Raw genomic sequence first — 10,225 nt, 5'->3', positions numbered from 1 at the left:
CCAACACGCAGAGGCCCTTTCGAGAATTTTAATGTGTTGTGGGACACCAGCCGCAGCCTGCCCATGACTGCACTATAGAGATACAGCCCTGGGCAGTCCGCGGCCGATGTAGGACTATTGCAGGGTATGGAAATTTAATGAGTGGATTGGGATGCTAAATGGACTGGTACTGAGGACTATGGGAAACTATGGCACCTGCCTTTCTACTAAAAGAAAGTAAAAATATGTTGGCAGGTGGTGACTCGCCCTCTCACTGTATGGGCCCCCGAAATAAGTCGCTGCAATAGTGCGACAAGGGGGCAACATATTGTGAGCAGCTAAGGGTGGAGAGGCGTCCCTGGACTTTAAACTACGATCACGCGCTCCCTGAGGGTCCAGCATCACGTGCCCACTCGCCACTTACGCTTCGCATCCACCCTTCGAGCTAAAAGCTCTCGCGACTCCACTCTGGCCGGCCGGTTAAGGCAAGCCAGAGGTGGGGGTCCTGTCCTCGTCAGGCTTCACTCCGACCGGCCGGTGAAGGCGAGCCGGAGATGAAGACAGGGGCCTCCCCCGGGAGCACTCGGTTCCCGCGGGGTCGCTACTCCCCGACACCCCGCCACAAGGTGTCCTGCGGGTTGACTGATTGCACGGGTGGAATATCTATTGTCACGTAGACAATAGATATTCCAACCGTGGGCGATGGGGTCGTCACATCCCTACGCCTTTATTATTATTATTATTAACAGACGGATACAGTTGGGTCGTCATCGATACCCCAGTGCTTGAAGACGAAAGTCTTTAACCAGTGCGTCCTAAGAGTGCTGACCTACGGAGCCGAGACGTGGACACTCACAGTTCGACTGGTCAACCAACTCAAAGTCACTCAGCGTGCTATGGAAAGAGCTATGCTCGGTATTTCTCTAAGGGATAAAATCCGGAACGAAGTCATTCGACAGAGAACTAAGGTTATCGACATAGCTCACCGGATTAGTAAGCTGAAGTGGCAGTGGGCTGGTCATATTTGCCGCAGGACGGATAACCGCTGGGGCACCCGTATTGTAGAGTGGAGACCGCGTCTCGGCAAACGTAGGAGCGATGACTTGCGTAAGATAGCAGGGAAAAACTGGCGGCAAGAAACCATCGATAGGGCTAAGTGGCGTACCATGGGTGAGACCTACGTCCAACAGTGGACGAACACAGGTTGAAAAAGACATTTTTATTTTTAGGCCTTTGCTCAGAAAACATGACCGAATTGGAATTTGGACAGAAAGTGGAGATTATGTATTAGATTATGTACCAGCATAGGAAGAGGAGTTCCGCAAGGATCAATATTAGGGCCACTATTATTTATTTTGTACAGCGCAGATATTATAAACAACATTAAACACTGCAGTTACCAGATATATGCGGATGATGTACAACTCTATCTCTCATTCTATCCTAGTGAAACTACACAAGCACTTGACCACATGAACTCTGACATTAAGCGGATTGACTCTTGGTCACAAAAAAACTCCTTGATTCTCAATCCCCTCAAAACTAAGTATCTTATATTAGGAAATTCCAAAGTAATTGAAAAAATAGCTGACCACGATCCTGTCATAACAATAAATTCAAGAAAAATTGATCGTGTGCATGAGGCACGTAACTTGGGATTAATTTTTGACGAAAACCTTAGGTTTGAAAAACACATTAACAAAACAATCTCCACCTCTTTCTACAAAAAAGTCCAATTGGAGGAAATACAGGAAAATAAGAAAACACTTGTTACCACTCTTGGAGAAGCTACAGGATCACAAAAAGAAAAATTTATAATAGAACCCATTAAAAATGTGAACTAACTGGAACGATTTAATAATGGGAAATTATAAGTCTAGCCACAAAATTATTTATCGGACACGTGATTAAACTTCTAATTTTATAACTAAGCAACGGGATAATGACATAGCCTCTAATAAACTAATTTGTCTTTTTTACAACGCCCATTAAATATTCTATAGAAAGCGTCAAGTAAAGATCATCAGTTATTGTGACTTGTCCTTCTTATTTATGCATTGCCACCTAATTTACTAACTCGGCCACGGATTTTACATCTCGTCACCATTTTACGTTTTACAGCTTCAACACAATGTCCTCAAGAAAGTATAATTCAAGCTTTTACAGAAAGCATCATTTATTATAACTTAGCATGTAAGATAATACAATAATTAGCAATTATAGATAGTGTCATCCACGAAGCCGCGCCCCACCACTTGTCCTAATCGTTTATAGTATAGTTTGCAAGCTTTCGCTAATGTTAAAAATGTTATCGGTACATACTTATTACCTATGAGTTACGCGCACGCTACAATAAATAGAATAAAACATAAAAATAAACTACCCGCTCCCCGCTATTCACTCGACTAAAAAGTGGAGGGGCGCGTCTTCGTGAATGGCACGGCACTATCTGTATAAAATATTGATCAAAATACACTTCTTAGCTCAATAAATTAGTGATTGAAGAAAATGATTATTGATGATTACACCTACCTCTTATAATTAGTATACATTGAGTAGTACTTACTTCAAGTTTAGTTTAAGTACTGTACCTACTTACCAAACTTAAATAAAACATATTTTTAGGTCATCATGCATGCGTAGGGACGAAATGGGAATCCGGTGCATCAAAAATAAAAAGAAAAGCTGAAACGGTTATATACAACCAAGCTCTGAGTTCCAGTATGATGAAATTTCTTAACAAACCTTCAAGGACTTCAAGTGTCACAGCTTCAGAGTCAAATAAATCTTTTACTAAATTTCTGATATTACTTTACTATCAACATCGGGTGAATCTGCTGTGATCCAAATGTCTTAGCCCAATGTAGAGTTAGAAATTGAGAGGATGTGTGACTCGGAATATCAGAAACAAGCAGTTAATTAAAAAGAGTCATTTATAGACTTAGATCCGGGGAAGTGGGTATTTCCAGTAAACGATTTGCAGCGTCATGACTTAATTCAAAACGGACCCAATCAAGATCTAGAGAAATCTAATGAAAGTTACCCAAAAGGCGCAAATAAAAGATATTTTTCTAAATTTCATTTTACTCGAAAATTAAGTAACGGCGAAACGCAACAGATGGTTAGTATACTCCATATTTCAAGATAAAGTTTATTGCTTCCCATGTAAACTTTTTTCACATTTGCAGACACAGTTGGTAAAAGACGGATGTTGTGACTGGAAAGATCAAAGTCGGATATTGCAAAGACATGAACAAAGTCAAGGACACATGGAGTGCATGACTAAATGGATGGAATTCTATAAAAAAATCAAACACGGAAAAACAATAGATAAGGATAACGAAAGATTGATTAGGGAATCGCAAAAGTATTGGTATAATTTGTTTGAAAGAATGATTGACATAGTAAACTATTTAGCCTCACACAATCTGGCATTTAGAGCTCATCGAGAATATCTTAAATTGAACGAAAGCAGAAACAGTGGTAATTTTATTGATTTATTTAACCCTTCTTTGCATGATGGTGGAAATTTCCAACACAAACACTTAGTGGAATTAATTACACCGCCTGTAAGGTCTACTAAAGAACGCGTTTTTCATGTAAGTACGTCCGTAAATTCTGTGATATGTTGTATAATGTGTAATGAGAATCATAATCTGTGTAAATGTAAATCTTTTGCAAAAATTAATTGTAATGAACGTGTTGAATATGTAAAAAATAAGAAATTGTGTTTTAACTGTTTGGCCCCAGCGGCATTTAAGTGTCGTATATCTTTGTCGTGTATATAAAAAGCGTCATCATTATCTTCTAAACCGATCAAATATAGATACTGATTCGTCGGTACCTGAGGTTTCTACACAATTGTCGAAATTAATGCGGACCGATGTAGATGAGATGAGAAGGTGCATACTACAATGACGTCTTTACATAGTCTAGAAGATGGTGAACATAAGGTGAGTCTCTTGGCAACTGCGGTATTAGTGATTAAAGGTGAAAATGGACACACTACTACTCTTAAGGCATTAATAGATTCAGGGTCACAGGCATGTTTTATTACCAAACGAGCTGCACAACATTTTGAGGATTTGCAAAGTGTGAAATTTATCCATTCTGCAATAGACTTTATGAGATGTATCTACCACGAAACTAGAAAAGCTGCGCCTGTCATGCAATCCATATTGGAGACTGAAGTTGGCGTAGAGATAATTTTATTGATTTGAACAGTTCTTACGAACGGGTGATGAACAATGGAATGGAGATGAATCTACCAAAGAGTAACTTTACGTTTGGAGAAAGCTTCAGCGGCGATGTATGGTACAACCTTCTATAGATGAGCCACCGACTGAAGATTGTGGTAATTTATCTACACACACTGTCACCAGTGTAGTGTCACCTTCAATATTACACGAATCACAACGTCTTGAAAATCAAATTATTGATGCTCCCCTGTTGAAGAGTTCCACACGCATTTATTCTTCGGAACCAAGGTCTTCAATTTCTCTGAAGACTCCAGATCATCAAAACATTCCAGCAACTTTTTTCGACAACCATAAACCAACAGACGCATACTCCAGAACCAGATACGCCTGCTTTTGAAAAGTTTTACAAGAAAGCGAGAGTGATAGTGATGATGAGGTTTTGGAATGGTACTGCATCATTTGTTGTGATTCATATTCAAATTCACTTCCAAGAGAAAATGTGTAAAATTGGACACATATTAAATGTATAAATGAAACTGATGATATTATGTATGTGTCCCAACTGTGAGTCAGATTAAGAATTTAATCTGTAATTAATATAAAATGAAATAAACTTTTTCCTACTTCATAGCATTTTAAATAACCCGCGCATTGTCTTAGACGTTTAACTTTAGTGTATTTAATCTGTGGTGACAGCACTTCGTTATGGTTCATTCCTTAGACTCTCTGGTTTTGTACAATGAAAAAGCAACGTGGTTCTATTTTATGGGGAGATATTTCTGATTAAGGAAACATCATTTGAAAGAATAGCTTTTAATGTTGTTTCTCTTGTAACAGGTTAGTTATTAAGTATAACTTGTATTTAGTAATTAATTGTAAAATAATTGTTTTCTGAAAATAAAAATAAATCTCTTGTTACAGACCAACAACTTTGGTTTCTTTTTTGTTTCAATAAACCACCTATTACAAAATAACATTATCATAGCTATTACAACAATGGAGAAATTAAAGTTTGAATTTACTGTAAAACACAGTGAAGATCCAAAAACAAATGCAATATGCATAACCTCAATTATGGACGCCGATAACCACACTTTCCTCATTCACAATTCAACCGGTGAGACTACACGACGTGGTAATAAAAACCCAACATTACCAAAAAGTAAAAGCTACACTTCAAAGAAGACATGAAAAAAGAAAACGTATGGATTGCACTAACACCCGAGTGACATGATGCTAATGTGGACGAAGATGGAAACATTTAAAGGTTATTTTCTGGAGGAAAAAACACAACAGCAGGTATGGTCATGAATGAAACTTCAACAAAAGTTCTTACGAGAATCTCGGAAAATTTCTCGGAATTGAAGAAAGAATCTAAACAGTTTAATTTGAAAACAATAGCTGAAAAGTTTGTAATAAGATTTTTCGCAAGCGCCGCACTTTGTAAATACCTTTTTTTGTATTTTACCTTTATTTGAATGTGTTACAACATGTAAAATCTGAATTTTGCTTTATAGAAATCCTTCTCCTGAACGGGAGCCGCCACTGATGGCTGGTGGCATCAGCGGCGGCGAGCCAGCCCACGCCGCCGGCTGAGTATGGTAAATATCTTACTAATTATTATTATATAAATAATGTGTGTGTGTGTGATTGTAACATAAAACTTTTGTTTTACAGCTATGCCGTCAACTTCACGGCAGCCCACGCCCCCGCTACTTCTGGTGCTAGCTAGCTATTGGTGTCAATATGGTAAATATCTTATTTAATAATATACAGGGTGTAATCGTTAAGTGTGCACAGGCGATTTTTCCGTAAGTATTACAGATAACAAAAAACTTTAAACCGATATCGAAAGTACTTAACCTAATGAGTAAAATGGCCGTAATAAATTTTTAAAAATAAATCGAGAAATATCAAAAAAATTTTCTTTAAACCCTCCCATACATTAAGTATGAAATATGAATATCCCATATACATTTAATATGGAAGATTTTAGCTTTCTTTTTCTTTTTTGGTTTTCTGCTTTAATTACTTCGCGAATTTGAAGTGGCATTTTCCACGCTTTTTTCGGACATTTTCACGCATTTTCCGGGGATTTTCCGAGCATTTCCCTGGCATTTTCCGGGGATTTTCCACGCATTTCCCAGACATTTTCCGGGCATTTCTCAGGCATTTACTTACTTGGGGAAAGCGATAAATGTGGATATTAACCAAACTAATTTGAAAGATATACATAGAGTTAGGACTAAAGATAAGTCTAGTACAGTAGTTGTAAACTTTCAGTCTGCCGTGATGAAGGATAAGGTTATCAAGGGGGTTAAGTCCTTTAACAAAGGCAAAGACAAGTCTGAAAAGCTCAACACAACACACTTCCATCTTGTAAAAAATAAACAACCAGTATATGTCTCTGAAAGACTTACCTACAAAACACAGAGATTGTATTACCTGGCTAGAATATTTTTAATAATTAATTTTGCAATATTATTAATTATTGAATCTTTTCCCCACCACCCAGGAGGTAGAGTCTGGAAGCGCGTTTTTTTAAGTCGAAAAGTAGGTCTGAAATGTTATGCAGTGTGCTTCCATTGTTCTAGAGTCTGGGAAAAGAGCCAATAGCCAATATACGTATAGTTAAGAGTACTTAAAAATAGTACTCACTTCAGAGCGCTGTAAAACCTTAGCTATTAACGTAATGAAAAAATGTTGTAGGTAAAAGTTGTTTCTCGAAAACCAATCTACAAAAATGGTCTGATATCATTTATTCGTAAAATGATAAAAAAAAAGTTTTATTGAAAAATATAACTAGCTCTTATTTCTGAACATTTTCGCTTATAACTTTTTTATTTGTAGTTCTACGACAAAAAGTTGCTGGACCAAAGTTGTAGATAATTTAATTTGCAGTCAATAATGTTAACATTTTTTTTTATCAGATAAATAGTTTAAGAGATATATCGTAAAAACCATTTCAACCGCTATTTTCAAGATGGCGGCCGTGGGACAAGGGTGGCGACCCCACAAACTTGGTTTTAGCTGCACACTGACCCCCCCTACACACCAAAAAAATAAAATTGTGTCCTCTAAAAAACGCGAGGTTAGGTCAAAAAAATGTAACATTTCAATGGACTATACACCAACCTGGGATAACTAATCAGTCAAGAATTAAACAATGGAAGGAGTTGACACGTGATGAACTTTTGACATTTCTTGGTTTACTAATCCATACGGGAACGATTCGCCTAAATAGACTCAATGACTACTGGAAACGGCTTTTTAACATACCTTGTTTTCGCCAATATATGTCACGTAATAGGTTTCTGTTAATATTAAGATGCCTTCACTTCAGTTCAGAACCAAGCGATGAAAATCGTTTGACTAAAATTCGTGCAATTATGAATCATTTTAATGAAACAATGAAAAATATCTATTATCCAGGGAAACAACTTTCTCTAGATAAATCAATGGTGCTCTGGCGTGGTCGTCTACTATTCCGCCAATACATCAAAAATAAGCGGCACAAGTATGGCGTGAAATTATACGTCCTTGCGGAGCCCGAGGGTATTGTGCTAAAATTCCAGTTATATGCCGGTACAGGTGATGAGAACTAAGGATTAGGACATAGAAAATTGTTTTAAAGTTACTGCAAGAGAAGTTGGACGTTGGCCATAGCGTTTATATTGATAATTATTATAATTCATATGATTTGGCGGTGAAATTATTGGATCGCAATACCTACTGCACTGGCACCTTGAGCAAGAATAGAAAATAAAATAAATAAATAAATTAAAAAAAAGAATTGCGAACTTTACAGAAGTTTCGAGCAAAATTACATCAAGACTTTAAAGGATCCAAAAAAAATTTGGGTCGATTAATAAAAAGAATTGAAGAAAAACAGAAAATAACCGAAATATTTTAGTAGACGCATCAGCCATTCGGTTGTTACGAATCAATTACCTAAAAAACTCGATATTATAATATACATTGGCCTCGTAAGGCCCAATGTATATTAAATTAACAAAGTAACATTTAGCATTCCAGCCCGGACATAAAAATCAAATCATCTCATAAACGCCCATTGTATATTTCAATATACATTTTTGAAAAGCGCGGGTTTTAAATATAATCTTTAAGTTTAGTTGTCTTTTCTTTCGAGTGTTGTGATTGGTGAACTCTATGAAGGGATTTTGACAGGTGACATGTGGCCGACATATTAAAAGGCATTTGTTGTGCATATCTATTATATTACGTATCCTAATTCTACTTATTATCGTAGGTTCTTTGCGCTGAGTTTCTTCGCAACGGGATCCTATCAGAGAATTGTGGTTGTCACACATTTGCCACAACGCACTACAAGTAGATGCATTAGGCAAGTTGTTGAGGCACTCAACAGTCCTCTGTTAGTGAAAAAATGGATAGTTTTCCCTCAAAAACGCCAAGAAAAAGCAAGAATTCGACAAGAGTAAGGGTTTTACTTAATAATTTATTTACTTACTTTCAATGTTTTGTGCAATTTTAATACATAACTTAATCGTTTGCATTGAAGAAGGTCGCTGCTAAGGTTCAAGGTCAGCCAATTAATTAAACAGTCAATATTATAATTTATATCACTTTCTTAATTTATGTTGTCCACCATCGCCTAGGCATCCTTTTTTTTGTTTTATTTTTGGCTAAAATATGACAGTATGCAATGGCACATAAAGTCAATCCTGCTGCCGTCTCCGTAGCGTCGTCCATATCGGTTGGGAGCGAGATGACTAATGAGAACATTTGAGAACAAGCACCGACAACAACAAGCCGAGAACAAGCAAGTATTCTCATGCTTGTTCTCGGCGAAAAGTCTTGGCGAGACTTCTCGCGTGAGTCTGGAGGTCTTATTATGTTTACTTGATTTGATTGATATTCATGTACTATATATGTATGTTCTAGGTAAAAAGAATTGCCAAGATAGTATGGTGGAAGAAAGTACAAGTAATGAAGAGGAAAATGATCTCCGTTCTCTACAAAGAAGAAATATTAACCACTTCACAGTTCACACCAACAAGTAAGTACTATGTAATTTATACTGGCTTGGTGAAGTAGTGGTCAGTGAACTTGACTGCCAAGCCAGAGTTTGATTTCCCACCCAGGTTGACCTGATTGAATGTTTGAGCATTTGTGTGATGAATTTGGATGTTTGTTCTGTGTCTGGGTCTTGTCACTTATATAAGTATGTTTTGAAAAATATTTATGTACTTATGTTTTTTGGCTGTCTGGTTACCATAGCACAAATGAAAGCTTAGTTTGGGATCAGATGTCCTACAATATTTACCTACAGTATGTACTTACCTATTTTTTATTTATATTTCAGGTAGTAAAAAAATAATGTCTGAAACACAGGCTCGGATAACAAGAACGGAAATCAACATCCAACATGACCAGGCATTATTTGAGCTGCGCTTCGAGAGAGAAAGAATTTTGATTCAACGGGCAAAGAACACATTTGAATTTGAAAATATTATGCATACGTTGCAAATAGAGAAATTAGAGTTAGAAATTAGTCATTTGAAACAAAAGCAATAAAATGTTAATGTACATAATTATGTTTTGTTTCATTTTTTAAAAGTGACGTATTGTAAACATTCTTTTAAATAACTATCCTGTAGTGTTTTCATGTCTCCTTTGAGGTGAGTGATGTAACTGCCCGTAGCTTTTTTCTGCATCAGTAGAATCAGGAATGCCATGGTGTCTACAAATATTATATAATATAACAGGAGCTACGTGACATGTGGTTGTTAACTTGGTTGCCATTGTTTTTGATAAGCAAGGAAACATTCTTTTCCAAACTCCTTTAGTTCTTTCAACAGTGTTTCTTGTTTTAATGTGAGATTTGTTGATTTGTTATTAGTGCACGTGGGCCTAATTCAGGCAAATTAAACGATACCACCATCTTCACAATTGGGAAGGTAATAAGCTCCAAACTTCGCACGTATAACATTTCTCCAGGGATTAATACAATTTTTTTTTTTAAAAGACTCTGTCAGAGGAATAAACGAATGAGGATGGCCGCCTAT

At 36.9% G+C, this 10,225-nt stretch overlaps 1 long non-coding RNA gene across 1 annotated transcript; it reads left to right on the top strand.

Moving 5' to 3' along the window:
* The first annotated feature begins 2,609 nt into the window (after nucleotides 1–2,609).
* On the top strand, nucleotides 2,610–9,526 carry LOC149896381 (uncharacterized). Its single transcript, XR_016458411.1, has 4 exons — nucleotides 2,610–5,477; nucleotides 5,696–5,927; nucleotides 9,102–9,216; nucleotides 9,523–9,526. It is a non-coding gene; the product is annotated as an uncharacterized LOC149896381 (long non-coding RNA).
* The last annotated feature ends 699 nt before the right edge of the window (nucleotides 9,527–10,225 follow it).

This window comes from Colias eurytheme, chromosome 29 (genome assembly GCF_061535395.1).
Source record: "Colias eurytheme isolate Ceu_HAF_F1 chromosome 29, ilColEury1 Martin Lab GWU primary, whole genome shotgun sequence".
Classification (NCBI taxonomy): domain Eukaryota; kingdom Metazoa; phylum Arthropoda; class Insecta; order Lepidoptera; family Pieridae; genus Colias; species Colias eurytheme.
The sequence above is the reverse complement of the archived record's forward strand: the minus strand, read 5'-3'. Positions and strand labels throughout refer to the sequence as shown.